Source organism: Carcharodon carcharias, chromosome 2 (assembly GCF_017639515.1).
Source record: "Carcharodon carcharias isolate sCarCar2 chromosome 2, sCarCar2.pri, whole genome shotgun sequence".
Classification (NCBI taxonomy): domain Eukaryota; kingdom Metazoa; phylum Chordata; class Chondrichthyes; order Lamniformes; family Lamnidae; genus Carcharodon; species Carcharodon carcharias.
Window position 1 is genome coordinate 133,037,148 of NC_054468.1, and position 14,105 is coordinate 133,051,252.

The 14,105-nt window shown below is 55.7% G+C and overlaps 1 protein-coding gene across 4 annotated transcripts in view; it reads right to left on the reverse strand.

The window, feature by feature from the left end:
- The window catches only part of ninl (ninein-like), a 113,508-nt gene extending 110,066 nt beyond the window's left edge, over positions 1–3,442 (reverse strand). For all 4 annotated transcript variants that reach the window (XM_041176992.1, XM_041176975.1, XM_041176983.1 and 1 more), the window contains exon 1: positions 3,096–3,442. The gene's annotated coding sequence lies outside the window, so the exon portion shown is untranslated. The remainder of the gene's footprint in view (positions 1–3,095) is intronic.
- Positions 3,443–14,105: the final 10,663 nt, after the last annotated feature.

Sequence of the window (14,105 nt, forward strand, 5' to 3'; positions counted from 1 at the left end):
AATAAATTACTTGTATAGTCCTAGTCAGTGGCTGTATACAGTGAACACAAAAGGGGGAACATAAATCAAACTAAAACATAAAGCTGATTCCATAATCTGCAGGAAAAGCAATCTTGGTATCAGAATACTTTTAAAGATAGTTGGAAGAATGCCCATTGTTCCATGACTAAATGGCCCGCTAAAGAAATTACAGAAATAAAACATTCCTTTGAAATGTGTGGTGTTTTGCCAGCATGTCAGTACAGCGACAAGTATGGTCATGTACAGTGCCATGAGAATTCTTTTACAAACTTTGGCAAATGGATTATTTAACATTAACATTATTTAACATTACATTTTGCACTCGAGTGTGTAACTAGAAACATAAAAACAGCTAGTAAGAGTTTCTACAGGTATTTGAACAGATAAAAAAAGTAAAGTGAGCATTGGTCCTCTAGAGAGTGAATCTGGGAATTAGTAATGGAAAAATGGCAGACAGACTGAACGGATATTTTGCGTCTGTCTTCACTGAAGAGGATACAAATAACATCCCAGAAATAAATGTGAATCAGGAGGTGAAAGGGAGAGGAGAACTTAAAACAATCACAGAAAGAGTACTGAGAAAATTATTACAACTAAAGGCTGACAAGTCCCCAAGTCCTGATGGACTTCATCCTAAGCTCTTAAAGGAAGTGGCTACTGAGACAGATGCACTGGCTTTAATTTTCCAAAACTCACTAGATTCTGCAACCGTCCCGCAAGATTGGAAAATAGTAAATGTGATTCCCCTATTTAAGAAAGAATGGAGACAGAAAGCAGGAAACTACAAGCCAGTTAGCTTAACGTCTGTCATTGGGAAAATGCTAGAATTTATTATTAAGGGGGTCATAGCAGGGCACTTAAAAAATCTCAATGCAATCAGACAGAGTCAACATGATTGTGAAAGGGAAATCACGTTTGACTAATTTATTGGAGCTCTTTGAGGAAGCAACAAACAACATGGATACAGTGGAACCTGTGGATCTGCTGTTCTTAGATTTCCAGAAGGCATTTGACAAAGTGCCAAATCAAAAGGTTACTACACAAAATAAGAGCTCATGGTGTAGGGGGTAACATATTAGCATGGACAGAGGATTTGTTAGCTAACAGGAAACAGAGAGTAGTCACAAATGGGTCATTTTCAGGTTGGCAAGATGTGACGAGTGGAGTGCCACAGGGATCTGTGCTGGGGCCTCAATTATTTACAATTTATATCAAAGATTTGGAAGAAGGGACTGAATGTATAGTTGCTAAATTTGCTGATGACACAAAGATAGATAGGAAAGTAAGTTATGAAGAGGACATAAGGAGCCTGCAAAGGGAGATAAATAGCTAAGTGAGTGGGCAAAAATTTGGCAGATGGGGTATAATGTGGAAAATGTGAACTTGTTCACTTTGGCAGGAAAAATAGAAAAGCAGTGTATTATTTAAGAAGGAGTGCAGATTGAGGTGCAGAGGGATCTGATCTGGGTGTCCTGGTATATGAATCACAAAAAGTTAGTATTACATACAGCAAGTGATTAGGAAGGCAAATAGAAAGTTGTCATTTATTGCAAGGGGGATGAAGTATAGTGATAAGAATGTTTTGCTACAGTTGTACAGGGCGTTGGCAAGACTACATCTGGAGTGTGTGTACAGTTTTGGTCTCTTCGTGTAAGAAAGGATATAAATGCATTATAAGCAGTTCAGAGAAAAGTTCACTCAATTGATACCTGGAATGGGGGTTTATCTTATGAAGAAATGCTGCACAGGCTGAGCCTATGTCCACTGGAGTTCAGAAGAATGAGGAGCAATCTTACTGAAACATATAAGACCCTGAGGTAACTTGACAGGATGGATGCTGAAAGGATGTTTCCCCTTGTGGGAGAGACTAGAACTTGGTGGCAGTTTAAAAATAAGGGATCTCCCATTTAAGACTGCGATGAGGAGAATTTTTCTCTGAGTGGTTAGTCTTTGGAACTTTCTTCCCCAGAGAACAGTAGAGACAGGTTCATTTAATATTTTTAAGGCAGCGGTAGGTAGGTTCTTGACTAACAAAGGAGTCAAAGGGTATCAGGGATGTGGCAGGAATGTGGATTTCAGACCACAGTCAGATCAGCCAGGATCTTATTGAATGGCAGAGCAAGCTCGAAGGACCAAATGGCGTACTGCTGCTTCTGATTCATATGGTTGTATGCTCCCCTCCAAGCCACACACATTGCATGAATTTGTCAAACTCAAGTTATACTGTAGACAGATGCAGTTGTACTGCCACTGTTATATAAATGCTTCATAGGTTTTTTGGGTGTCACATCCAGACAAAAGTGGCACTATAATTCAGGAGACTAGGGGAGAACACGAAAAACAAAAAGAAACCCTTCCATGGAAGGTCATCTCACTCCAATTAGAACTGGCATCGAGTGCGGTATAAATCCAGCCTGGAAGGTAATGGGGGTACAGCATTGCTTTTTCTTTGAGAAGAGGGACTCGAATCCATTGTGATATTTGACCATTGGATCAGTAATTGTAGAAAAAATAAGCCTCAAGTATTATTTTTTTTAAAAATCTAACAGACAGAACTTCAAATTTAAGGAATAATGGCAACTCGCCCAGCAAAATACAGAGATTAACTGAGGGACGCGTTACAGCGCATCTATGGTCTGCCCTTTTCTGGATTCCTGTTCGGCTGGAACAAACCCAAGTGCTTTGAAGTGTTGCACACAAAGGTAAATTGATTTTTTTTTGCTTGGATAATAGGACATTCATTGCCCACCATTAAAGACCCAAAAGAATGAGAGCGCAGGAAATTGGTGAGTTTTAATGATCGTTAAATGTAGCACCCGAAAAGTTAACATTCTTTAACAAAAAATCAAGCAAAGGTTTTCAAGGACATACCCGGCGATCAGGAAAAAAGCTTCCTTAAAGTCCTTTTCGGACAGTGTGGGAGGGACAGACAACGCTTCACCATGGGAACCGAATCGACTCGCTTAGCGCTAAATATAATATAAAGCTCATATTATAAAAGTTATTCGTGTTTTAAGATGCAAACTGCAGCAGAGTGAGAAAAATAAAAAGTGGATTTAAAAAAAAATTCTTACCGTTTTTTTCCCCTGTTCTCACTTCACGTTATCTTCTTCCCCAAAACCCTCTCTCATCTCCTTCGTAATAAGAAGCAATGAAGTTCATGGTTCCATTGTATCCTGTGTATATTGAGTCTGGGTCGGTATCGCAGTGAAGCTGGCGAGCTGATACTCCGCCACTTTGTTACAATGTAGCGGGCAAGCGTCGCTCACCATTCAATCAAACCGAGGTTCTCACCTCTGAACTCCATCAACCACAAGCCAGCCTCCCCTCACCCACCTCCCGCCCAATACAGGAACGCGGCAAGCTCTACAATCCCAGCCTCCTGAAACTCCCCTTTCCTGATTGCAACCCCTGCTGGCTTGGAGGAACGTGTCTTCCGAAATTTTATAATACGAATCTCCCGTCTCCAGAGAGATCCTCATCGGGACCCTTGGAAGACCTGACGTGCCGATTACGTGGGAATTACCCGTCAGAAGTTTGAACTTCCTCTGGGCAATTCCCCTGCTCCCAGGGATCCCCCGAAAAAGTCTCCACCTCTGAGTTGGACAGTTCTGGGACTGAATAGTTACCCAGAAAAGTCTTATTCCAGCTACCTAGAACAACTGAATCCAACTGCCAGCCCCTCTCCTCTGGACCTCTCCAACAACCCCACCCCAACTCCACCTGATCTGACCTGCCTAGCCCACTGACCCCTGATCTGACCACCACCTTACCGACCGACCACCCCACCCAGTTGCCACAATACTCCACCTCCATTCTACCCCCTTACCCACTTTTCTCACCCACCCTTATCCACTTGCACACCTGCACATTCATCCATACGCTTGTTTACTAACACACTGAGAAGCTTTGGAACATGTAAACTCTTATCTGAATATGGCAGCTAGTGCCATAAAAAGGAGCAAATTCTCTCCACAGTTCCCTCTGAGGATTCCTGTGCTGTGAGTTTTGCAGGATCCTCCATTGGAAGATTGCCCAGAAAAATCAGAGGAAGGTGAGTGGGTAGTTTTTTTTATCTGATCAAGGTCGGAAACAGGGGTTCCATCCCTGATCAGAAGATCTGGGACGTTATGTATTAGACTAGGGGACTGATTAGCTCAAGTCGCTAGATAGCTATCGTGTGGTTCAGAATAACATCAACAGTGCAGGTTCAATTACCGTTCTGGTTGAAGTAAACTCGGAACATACCTCCTGGCCCTGCCCTTTATAGTGGAAGGCAATGGCAAACCACCACTGACGAAAGAAAACAGCTCAGGACGAAGCATCAGCAGACAATGAGCCAATGACCTGTCCTTGAGCAAAGCACACATAACATGATATATTTGGTTCTCACTTATAAAGTGGGTAGGGACTTGGTTTTCATGAATAAATCTGTTTCACGAGAGACAATAAACTAAGGCGCCATCAGCTTTCTGTAGTGGATGTAAAATATCCAAGGGCACTAGTTAGTAGAATGGAAGAATTCTCCATGCGGTATCCTTAGCTCTCATTATCACATTGCTGTTTGGGGAACCTTGGTGCGCAAATTGGTTTCTATCTTTCCTTCTTTTCCGAGCTTGCAGTTATAAAGCAGGTTTCACAACCATAAAACAACTAAGCACTATTGAAGTGTAATCTCCTTTGTAATGTAGGAAACATAGTGTGAAAATGAAACTGGAGCACAACTTACATTTAGTTCTAATTCTGTTTAAGGGTCATGAGGACTCGAAACGTCAATTCTTTTCTTCTCCGCCGATGCTGCCAGACCTGCTGAGTTTTTCCAGGTAATTCTGTTTTTGTTTCGGATTTCCAGCATCCACAGTTTTTTGTTTTTATATTTTTTATATTTGCAGTATATATAAGCATCTTTAACTTTGCTGCAGGAAAGGGATATTAGTTTTACGATCTTCATAGAGACCATTAATGCTTAAAAAGAAATTCTAACATCCAGTGATTAACTTGAAGAACTGCAACATAAAATTTCAATTTTTTAAACAAAAACAAACTTTATATAAAAACATTAAACAAAACAAGCACTCCTAACAACACTGTCGTTTCTCAAGAAAGAGAACTCTTGGGAACTCTTGGAATTAGGATGTAAAAAGGGGAACTGCATTTGTACTCTTTACACGTTACAAGATTTTGCAGTTCATTCAATTCTCCTTCTAGAACCAAACCAAGTATGCCACAACTCTCCGGAATTCACTTTGATTTCTCTTCAGTGTTCCAACTATTCTCCGAGATATGAGATTTCATGAGGATCCTTCTGTTAGCTTTTGGCTGAGCAAGCCTCCAACTTTTCTTCAAAACCCCATAACTATGGACTTCTCAGCTCCAGCTTGGGTCTCACTGCATTCATGCTTATTGATTTAAAAATCAGGGTCACTTCTGGTTCCTAATGGCCTCTAAGCTCCTTGTCCTGGCCTTGTGTCAGACTCATACTGCTTTCTCCCAGGCTGCTCCCACAACTCCTGCACAGCTCCTGGAAGACTATCTCTCCCTGCCTATTTCCTAGCTGAGCTGCTTTTCCCTATGATGGTTACTGTAGATTTCTTCTTCTAGCTCTGAGCTAGGCAAATTTTCCAGGTTCTCCCCCGCACCCCCTCCCCTCCCCTCCCCTCCCCACTCCCGCCCCTAGCCCCTGCCCCTCCCCTCCTGCCCCTCCCCTCCTGCCCCATCCCCTCCCCTCCTACTCCCCCTCCTCCTACTCCCCCTCCCACTCCCCCTCCTCCCCTCCTCCTCTCCTCCCCTCTCCTCCTCCCTCCTCCCTCCCCTCCCTCCCCTCCTCCTCCTGCCCTCCTCCCCTCTCCTCCTCCTCCTCTCCTCCTCTTCCCCCTCACCTCTCCCCCTCCCCTCGCCCCTCCTCCCCCTCCCCTCCCCCCTCCCCTCCCTCCCCTCCCCCTCCCCTCCCTCCCCTCCCCCTCCCCTCCCTCCCCTCCATCCCCCCTCCCTGCCCCCCTCCCTCCTCCTCCCCCTCCCTCCTCCTGCCCCTCCCTCCTCCTCCTCCCCCCTCCTCCCTCCCCTCCTGCACCTCCCTCCCCCTGCCCCTCCCCCCCTCCCCCCTCCCTCCTCCCCCCTTCCCCCTCCCCCCTTCCCCCTCCTACCCCCTTCCCCCCCTTCCCCCTCCCCCCTTCCCCCTCCTCCACCCTCTCCCCTTCCCCCTCCTCCCCTCCTTCCCCCTCCTCCCCCTTCCCCTCCTCCTCCCCCCTCCCCCTCCTCCACCCTCACCCCCTTCCCTCCTCCTCCCCCTCCCCCTCCTCCCCTCCCCCCTCCTCCCTCCTCCCTCCCCCCTCCTCCCTCCTCCTCCCCTCCCCCTCCCCCTCCTCCCTCCTCCCTCTCCTCCCTCCCCCCTCCTCCCTCCTCCCTCTCCCCTCCTCCCTCTCCTCCCTCCCCCCTCCTCCCTCTTCCCTCTCCTCCCTCCCCCCTCCTCCCTCCTCCCTCCTCCCTCTCCTCCTCCTCCCCCTCCTCCCTCTCCTCCCTCCCCCCTCCTCCCTCCTCCCTCTCCTCCTCCTCCCCTCCTCCCTCCTCCCTCCTCCCTCCTCCTCCCTCCTCCCTCCTCCTCCCTCCTCCTCCTCCTCCTGCCCCCCTCCCTCCCCCTCCTCCTGCCCCTCCCCCCTCCCTCCCCCTCCCCCCCCTCCCTCCCCCCTTCCCCCTCCTCCCCCTCCCCCCTTCCCCTCCTCCCCCTCCCCCCTTCCCCCTCCTCCCCCTCCCCCCTTCCCCCTCCTCCCCCCCTTCCCCCTCCTCCCTCCTCCTCCCCCTCCTCCCTGCCCCCCCTCCCCCTCCTCCCTCCCCCCTCCTCCCTCCTCCCTCCCCCCTCCTCCCTCCTCCCTCTCCTCCCTCTCCTCCCTCCTCCTCCCCCTCCCCCTCCTCCCTCCCCCCTCCTCCCTCCCTCCCTCCTCCCTCCTCCCTCCCTCCCTCTCCTCCTCCCCCTCCTCCCTCCTCCCCTCCTCCTCCCTCCCTCCCTCCTCCCTCCTCCCCTCCTCCCCTCCCCCTCCTCCCCCTCCCTCCCCCTCCTCCTGCCCCTCCCCCCTCCTCCCCCTCCACCCTTCCCCCTCCTCCCCCTCCCCCCTTCCCCCTCCTCCCCCTCCCCCCTTCCCCCTCCTCCCCCTCCCCCCTTCCCCCTCCTCCCTCCTCCCCCCTTCCCCCTCCTCCCCCTCCCCCCCTCCCCCTCCCCCTCCCCCTCCCCCCTCCTCCCCCTCCCCCTCCCCCTCCCCCCTCCCCCCTTCCTCCTCCCCCCCTTCCCCTTCCCCCCTTCCCCCTCCCCCCTTCCCCCTCCCCCCCTCCCCCTCCCCCCTTCCCCCTCCTCCCCCTTCCCCCTCCTCCCCCTTCCCCCTTCCCCCTTCCCCTTCCCCCTCCTCCCCCTCCCCCCTTCCCCCTCCTCCCCCTCCCCCCTTCCCCCTCCTCCCCCTCCCCCCTTCCCCCTCCTCCCCCTCCCTCCTCCCCCTCCCCCCTTCCCCCTCCTCCCCCTCCCACCCTTCCCCCTCCCCCTCCCCCCCTTCCCCCTCCCCCCTTCCCCTCCCCCTCCCCCCCTTCCCCTCCCCCTCCTTCCCTCCCCCTTCCTCCTCCCCCTCCCCCTCCCCCTCCCCCCTTCCTCCTCCCCCCCTTCCCCCTCCTCCCCCCTCCCCCCTCTCCCCCCCTCCCCCCCTCCCCCCTCTCCCCCCCTCCCCCCTCTCCCCCTCCCCCCTCTCCTCCCCTTCCCCCCTCCTCTCCTCCCCTTCCCCCCTCCTCTCCTCCCCTTCCCCCCTCCTCTCCTCCCCTTCCCCCCTCCTCCCCTACCCCCCTCCTCCCCTCCTCCTCCCCCCTCCTCCTCCTCCCCCCCTCCCCCCTTCCCCCTCCTCCACCCCTTCTCCCGCCTCCTCCCCCTTCCCCCCTCCTCCCCCCTTCCCCCTCCTCCCCCTCCTCCCCCTCCGCCCCCTTCCCCCTCCCCCTCCTCCCCTTCCCCCTCCACCTCCCCCTTCCCCTCCCCCTCCCCCTCCCCCCCTCCCCCTCCTCCCCCTCCCCCTCCCCCCTTCCCCCCTCCCCCCTTCCCCCCTCCCCCCTTCCCCCTCCCCCTTCCCCCTCCTCCCCCCTTCCCCCTCCCCCTTCCCCCTCCTCCCCCTTCCCCCTCCTCCCCCTTCCCCCTTCCCCCTCCTCCCCCTTCCCCCTTCCCCCTTCCCCCTTCCCCCTCCTCCCTTCCCCCTCCTGCCCTTCCCCCCTTCCCCCTCCTCCCCTTCCCCCTTTCCCCCTCCTCCCCCTCCCCCCTTCCCCCTCCTCCCCCTCCCCCCTTCCCCCTCCTCCCCCTCCCTCCTCCCCCTCCCCCCTTCCCCCTCCTCCCCCTCCCACCCTTCCCCCTCCCCCTCCCCCCCTTCCCCCTCCCCCTCCCCCCTTCCCCCTCCCCCTCCCCCTCCCCCCTTCCTCCTCCCCCTCCCCCTCCCCCCTTCCTCCCTCCCCCTCCCCCCCTTCCTCCCTCCCCCTCCCCCCTTCCTCCGTCCCCCTCCCCCTCCCCCCCTTCCTCCTCCCCCCCTTCCCCCTCCTCCCCCCTCCCCCCCTCCCCCCTCTCCCCCCTCCCCCCTCTCCCCCCCTCTCCCCCCCTCCCCCCTCTCCCCCTCCCCCCTCTCCTCCCCTTCCCCCCTCCTCCCCTCCTCCTCCCCCCTCCTCCTCCTCCCCCCTCCCCCCTTCCCCCTCCTCCCCCCCTTCTCCCCCCTCCTCCCCCCTTCCCCCTTCTCCCCCCTCCTCCCCCCTTCCCCCTTCTCCCCCCTCCTCCCCCCTTCCCCCTCCTCCCCCTCCTCCCCCTCCTCCCCTTCCCCCTCCTCCCCTTCCCCCCTCCTCCCCTTCCCCCCTCCTCCCCCTCCTCCCCTTCCCCCTCCTCCCCTCCCCCCTCCTCCCCTTCCCCCCTCCTCCCCTTCCTCCCCTTCCCCCTCCTCCCCCTCCTCCCCTTCCCCCTCCCACCTCCCCCTTCCCCCTCCTCCCCCCTCCCCCTCCCCTTCCCCCCTCCTCCCCTCCCCCTCCACCTCCCCTTCCCCCCTCCTCCCCTCCCCCTCCCCCTCCCCCTCCCCTCCCCCCTCCTCCTCCCTCCTCCTCCTCCTCCTCCTCCCCCCTCCCCCTCCTCCTCCCCCCCTCCCCCTCCTCCTCCCCCCTCCCCCTCCTCCTCCCCCTCCCCCTCCTCCTCCCCCTCCTCCCCCCCCTCCCCCTCCTCCTCCCCCCCTCCCCCTCCTCCTCCCCCCCTCCCCCTCCTCCTCCTCCTCCCCCTCCTCCCTCCTCCTCCCCCTCCTCCCTCCTCCTCCTCCTCCTGCACCCCCCTCCCTCCTCCCCCTCCTCCCTCCTCCTCCCCCTCCTCCCTCCTCCTCCCCCTCCTCCCTCCTCCTCCTGCACCCCCCTCCCTCCTCCTCCCCCCTCCTCCTCCCCCTTCCCCCCTCCCCCCCCTCCTCCTCCCCTCCTCCTCCCCCTCCTCCCTCCTCCCCCTTCCCCCCTCCCCCCCTCCTCCTCCCCTCCTCCTCCCCCTCCTCCCTCCTCCTCCTCCTCCTGCACCCCCCTCCCTCCTCCTCCCCCCTCCTCCTCCCCCCCTCCTCCTCCCCCCCTCCTCCTCCCCCCTCCTCCTCCCCCTTCCCCCCTCCTCCTCCCCCTCCCCCCCTCCTCCTCCCCCTCCCCCCCTCCCCCATCCTCCTCCCCCTCCCCCCTCCTCCCTCCTCCTCCTCCCCCCTCCTCCCTCCCCTCCTGCACCTCCCTCCCCTCCTGCACCTCCCTCCCCCTGCCCCTCCCCCCTCCTCCCCCCCTTCCCCCTCCTCCCCTCCTCCCCCCCTTCCCCCTCCCCCCCTCCTCCCCTCCCCCCCTTCCCCCTCCCCCTCCTCCCCTCCCCCCCTTCCCCCTCCCCCCTCCTCCTCCTCCCCCCTTCCTCCTCCCCCCTCCCCCCCTTCCTCCTCCCTTCCTCCTCCCCCCTCCCCCCCTTCCTCCTCCCCCTCCCCCCTTCCTCCTCCCCCCTCCCCTTCCTCCTCCTCCCTCCTCCCCTTCCTCCTCCCCTTCCTCTTCCCCCCCTTCCCCCCTCCTCCCCCCCTTCCCCCCTCCTCCCCCCCCTTCCCCCCTCCTCCCCCCCTCCCCCCTCCCCCTCCTCCCCCCCTCCCCCCTCCCCCTCCTCCCTGCCCCCCCTCCCCCCTCCCCCCTGCCCCCCCTCCCCCCTCCCCCTCCTCCTCCCTCCTCCTCCCCCTCCCTCCTCCCCCCCTCCTGCCCCCCTCCTGCCCCTCCCCCCCCTCCCTCCTCCCCCCCCTTCCTCCTCCCCCCCTTCCCCCCCTTCCCCCCCTTCCTCCTCCCCCCCTTCCTCCTCCCCCCCCTTCCTCCTCCCCCCCTTCCCCCCTTCCCCCTTCCCCCTTCCCCCCTTCCCCCCTTCCCCCTTCCCCCCTTCCCCCTTCCCCCTCTCCTCCCCCCCTCTCCTCCCCCCTCTCCTCCCCCCTTCCCCCCTTTCCTCCCCCCTTCCCCCCTCTCCTCCCCCCTTCCCCCCTCTCCTCCCCCCTTCCCCCCTCTCCTCCCCCCCTTCCCCCCTCTCCTCCCCCCCTTCCCCCCTCTCCTCCCCCCTTCCCCCTCCCCTCCTCCCCCTTCCCCCCTCCCCCTCTCCTCCCCCTCCCCCTCCTCCCCTCCCCCCCTCTTCCCTCTCCCTCCTCCTCCTCCCCCTCCCCCCCTCCTCCCCTCTTCCCTCTCCTCCTCCCCCTCTCCTCCCCCTCTTCCCTCTCCCTCCTCCTCCTCCCCCTCCCCCCTCCTGCTCCCTCCCCCTCCTGCTCCCTCCCCCCTCCTGCTCCCTCCCCCCTCCTGCTCCCCCCCTCCTCCCCTCCTCCTCCTCCCTCCCCCCTCCTCCTCCCTCCCACCCCTCCTTCCTCCCTCCCACCCCTCCTTCCCTACCTCCCACCCCGTCCTTCCCTCCCTCCTCCCACCCCGTCCTTCCCTCCCTCCTCCCACCCCGTCCTTCCCTCCCTCCTCCCACCCCGTCCTTCCCTCCCTCCTCCCACCCCGTCCTTCCCTCCCTCCTCCTTCCACCTCCCTCCTCCCTCCCCTCCCCCCCTCCCTCCCCCTGCCCCCCATCCCCCCCCCCTGCCCCCCATCCCCCCTCCCTCCCCCTGCCCCCCATTCCCCCTCCCTCCCCCTGCCCCCCATCCCCCCTCCCTCCCCCTGCTCCCCATCCCCCCTCCCCATCCCCCCTCTGCCCCCCCACCCCTTCCCCTCTGCCCCCCATCTCCACACCCCCCCTCGCCTCCCCCCCCCCAACCCCCCCAAACTCTGTCTCCAAATTGAGTGTTACCACCGTGACTGTCCCCAATGAATGAAAAAGTCAGCAATTTCTCTGCTTAAGGTGCCGGCCTGGCTAATATTATCTTTTTTGCCCACTTGACTAAAAGTGAGCTGCAAACTAATGTAGCTTTGGTCTTATGTAGTTTGCAGCTCACTTTTAGTCAAGTGGGCAAAAAAGATAATAACTGTCTCTATCTGTTCCCAAACTGATACAGTCCTAACACATAATTGAACTCTACCTTTGTAACATTAGGAAGTGGGGGGCAGGGGAACCAAGCACTTAATGGAAATGGAAAGATGGAGAGGATTGGTGAAGGAATTCCAGAGAATCGATAGATAAAAGCAAAACACTGCAGATGCTGGAAATCCAAAACAAAAATAAAAATACCTGGAAAAACTCAGCAGGTCTGACAGCATCTGCGGAGAGGAACATAGTTAACATTTCGAGTCTGTATGACTCTTCATCAGAACTAAGGAAAAATAGAAATATAAGCTGATTTAAGGGAGGGGTGGGACAAGTAGAGCTGGATGACATGTTTTGGCTATCTCCACCTATCACTGGCCCTCTATCTAGCTCTACTTGTCCCACCCCCACCCCCACCCCCACCCCCACCCCCACCGCCCCCCCTTAAGCCAGCTTATGTTTCACCTCTTTTCTATTTTTCCTTAGTTCGGTTGAAGCATCATACGAACTCAAAACGTTAACAGTGTTCCTCTCTGCAGATGCTGTCAGACCTGCTGAGTTTTTCCAGATATTTTTATTTTTATTTTGGATTTCCAACATCCCCAGTTTTTTGCTTTTATCTTAGAGTTTAATTGACTGTCACTTCTCTTCAAGGAATGCCTACCTTGAACAAGTATTGCTCTTCTCTCCAACAGGATTTCCGTCTCTCTCTTTTGCCTTGTTCACCTTCATTTCTTTCCATTTCTCTCCTGGTGTTTGACAAGGTGTTTACTAAAACTCGCTTTCTACCTTCTACCATTAGCGCATTCCTTAGATAATATCACCACCTTCAACACCTCTTTGTCCTTTTGTCTATGATATCTTTTGGTTATCTCCACCTATCACTGGCCCTCTATCCAACTCCACTTGTCCCACCACCGCCGCCCTCCCCCCCCAAACCAAACTCATATTTCACCTCTTTTCTACTTTTCCTTAGTTCTGTTGAAGAGTCATACGGACTCGAAACATTAACTGTGTTCCTCTCCGCAGATGCTGTCAGACCTGCTGAGTTTTTCCAGGTATTTTTATTTTTGTTCCAGAGAATCGAACCCTCACAGCTGAAAGCATGGCTGCCAATAGTGGACAAAAGGAGGGAGAGATTCACAAAAGGTCAGAGGGTGAGAGTTTGAGCATGGTTTTATGTGCTGCAGGAATTTCCAATAATGGGAGGGGTGAGGCCATGGAAGGATTTAAATACAAAGATAATCAATTTTAATTTTAAGCCTTGGAGATAGGGAGGCAATGAGATCAAAGAAGATAAAGGGTTTTGGGCAAGCAAGACTTGGCACGTGTTTGCAGAATTTTAAACAAGTTGGAGTTTATGGAAGGTGGACAACATGCGATCAGCATGGAAACCACTTGAACTGTCAGATTTGGAAGTGACAAAGGCATGAGAGAGGGTTTCAGCAGCAGATGGTCTGGGTATTGGAGGAGATGGGAAACATTTCAGAAATAGCTGAGAGGATCTGAGGTGTGATGTTCAGCCAGGGTCACATAGGACACTGAGACTGTGGAGAGACTGGTTCAACCCGAGACAATAGCCATGTAAAACATTGGAAACAATTACAAAAAAGCAGAATTTGTGGAAGGGATGAAGACAATAACTTTAGGCTTCCCTATGCTCAACTGGAGTAATCCAAGATTTATCCAATACTAGGCTTTCCCACATAAAATATGACAGCATCGAGATAGTGGAGAGGGTGTCAAGAAAGGCGGTGGAGAGATAGAGCTGATATCATTGAGATTGAAAGAACTTTCAAGACCTAATTTTTTATCCAGATGGAATGCCTGTTGCGCCTGTCAATTAAACCTAAGCCACGCCCACAGTGACATCCTCACGTTGATGACCGGGAAATACGCATGGATAAAAACAAAATACTGCGGATGCTGGAAATCCAAAACAAAAACAGAATTACCTGGAAAAACTCAGCAGGTCTGGCAGCATCGGCAGAGAAGAGTTGACGTTTCGAGTCCTCATGACCCTTCAGCAGAACTGGGTGAATCCAAGGAGAGGGGTGAAATATAAGCTGGTTTAAGGGGGGGGTGGTTAGGTGGGGGGAGAGAAGTGGAGGGGGGTGGTGTGGTTGTAGGGACATGCAAGCAGTGATAGAAGCAGATCATCAAAAGATGTCACAGACAAAAGAACACATAGGTGTTGAAGTTGGTGATATTATCTAAACGAATGTGCAAATTAAGAATGGATGGTCGGGCACTCAAGGTATAGCTCGAGTGGGGGTGGGGGCATGAAAGATTTAAAAATAATGGAAATAGGTGGGAAAAGAAAAATCTATATAAATTATTGGAAAAAACAAAAGGAAGAGGGAAGAAACAGAAAGGGGATGGGGATGGAGGAGGGAGGTCAAGATCTAAAGTTGTTGAATTCAATATTCAGTCCGGAAGGCTGTAAAGTGCCTAGTCGGAAGATGAGGTGTTGTTCCTCCAGTTTGCGTTGGGCTTCACTGGAACAATGCAGCAAGGCAAGGACAACAAAGTCCACCGATGCTGCCAGACCTGCTGAGTTTTTCCAAATACGCTTGGATGATGTAACGACGCCGCGCCGCAGTGTCAC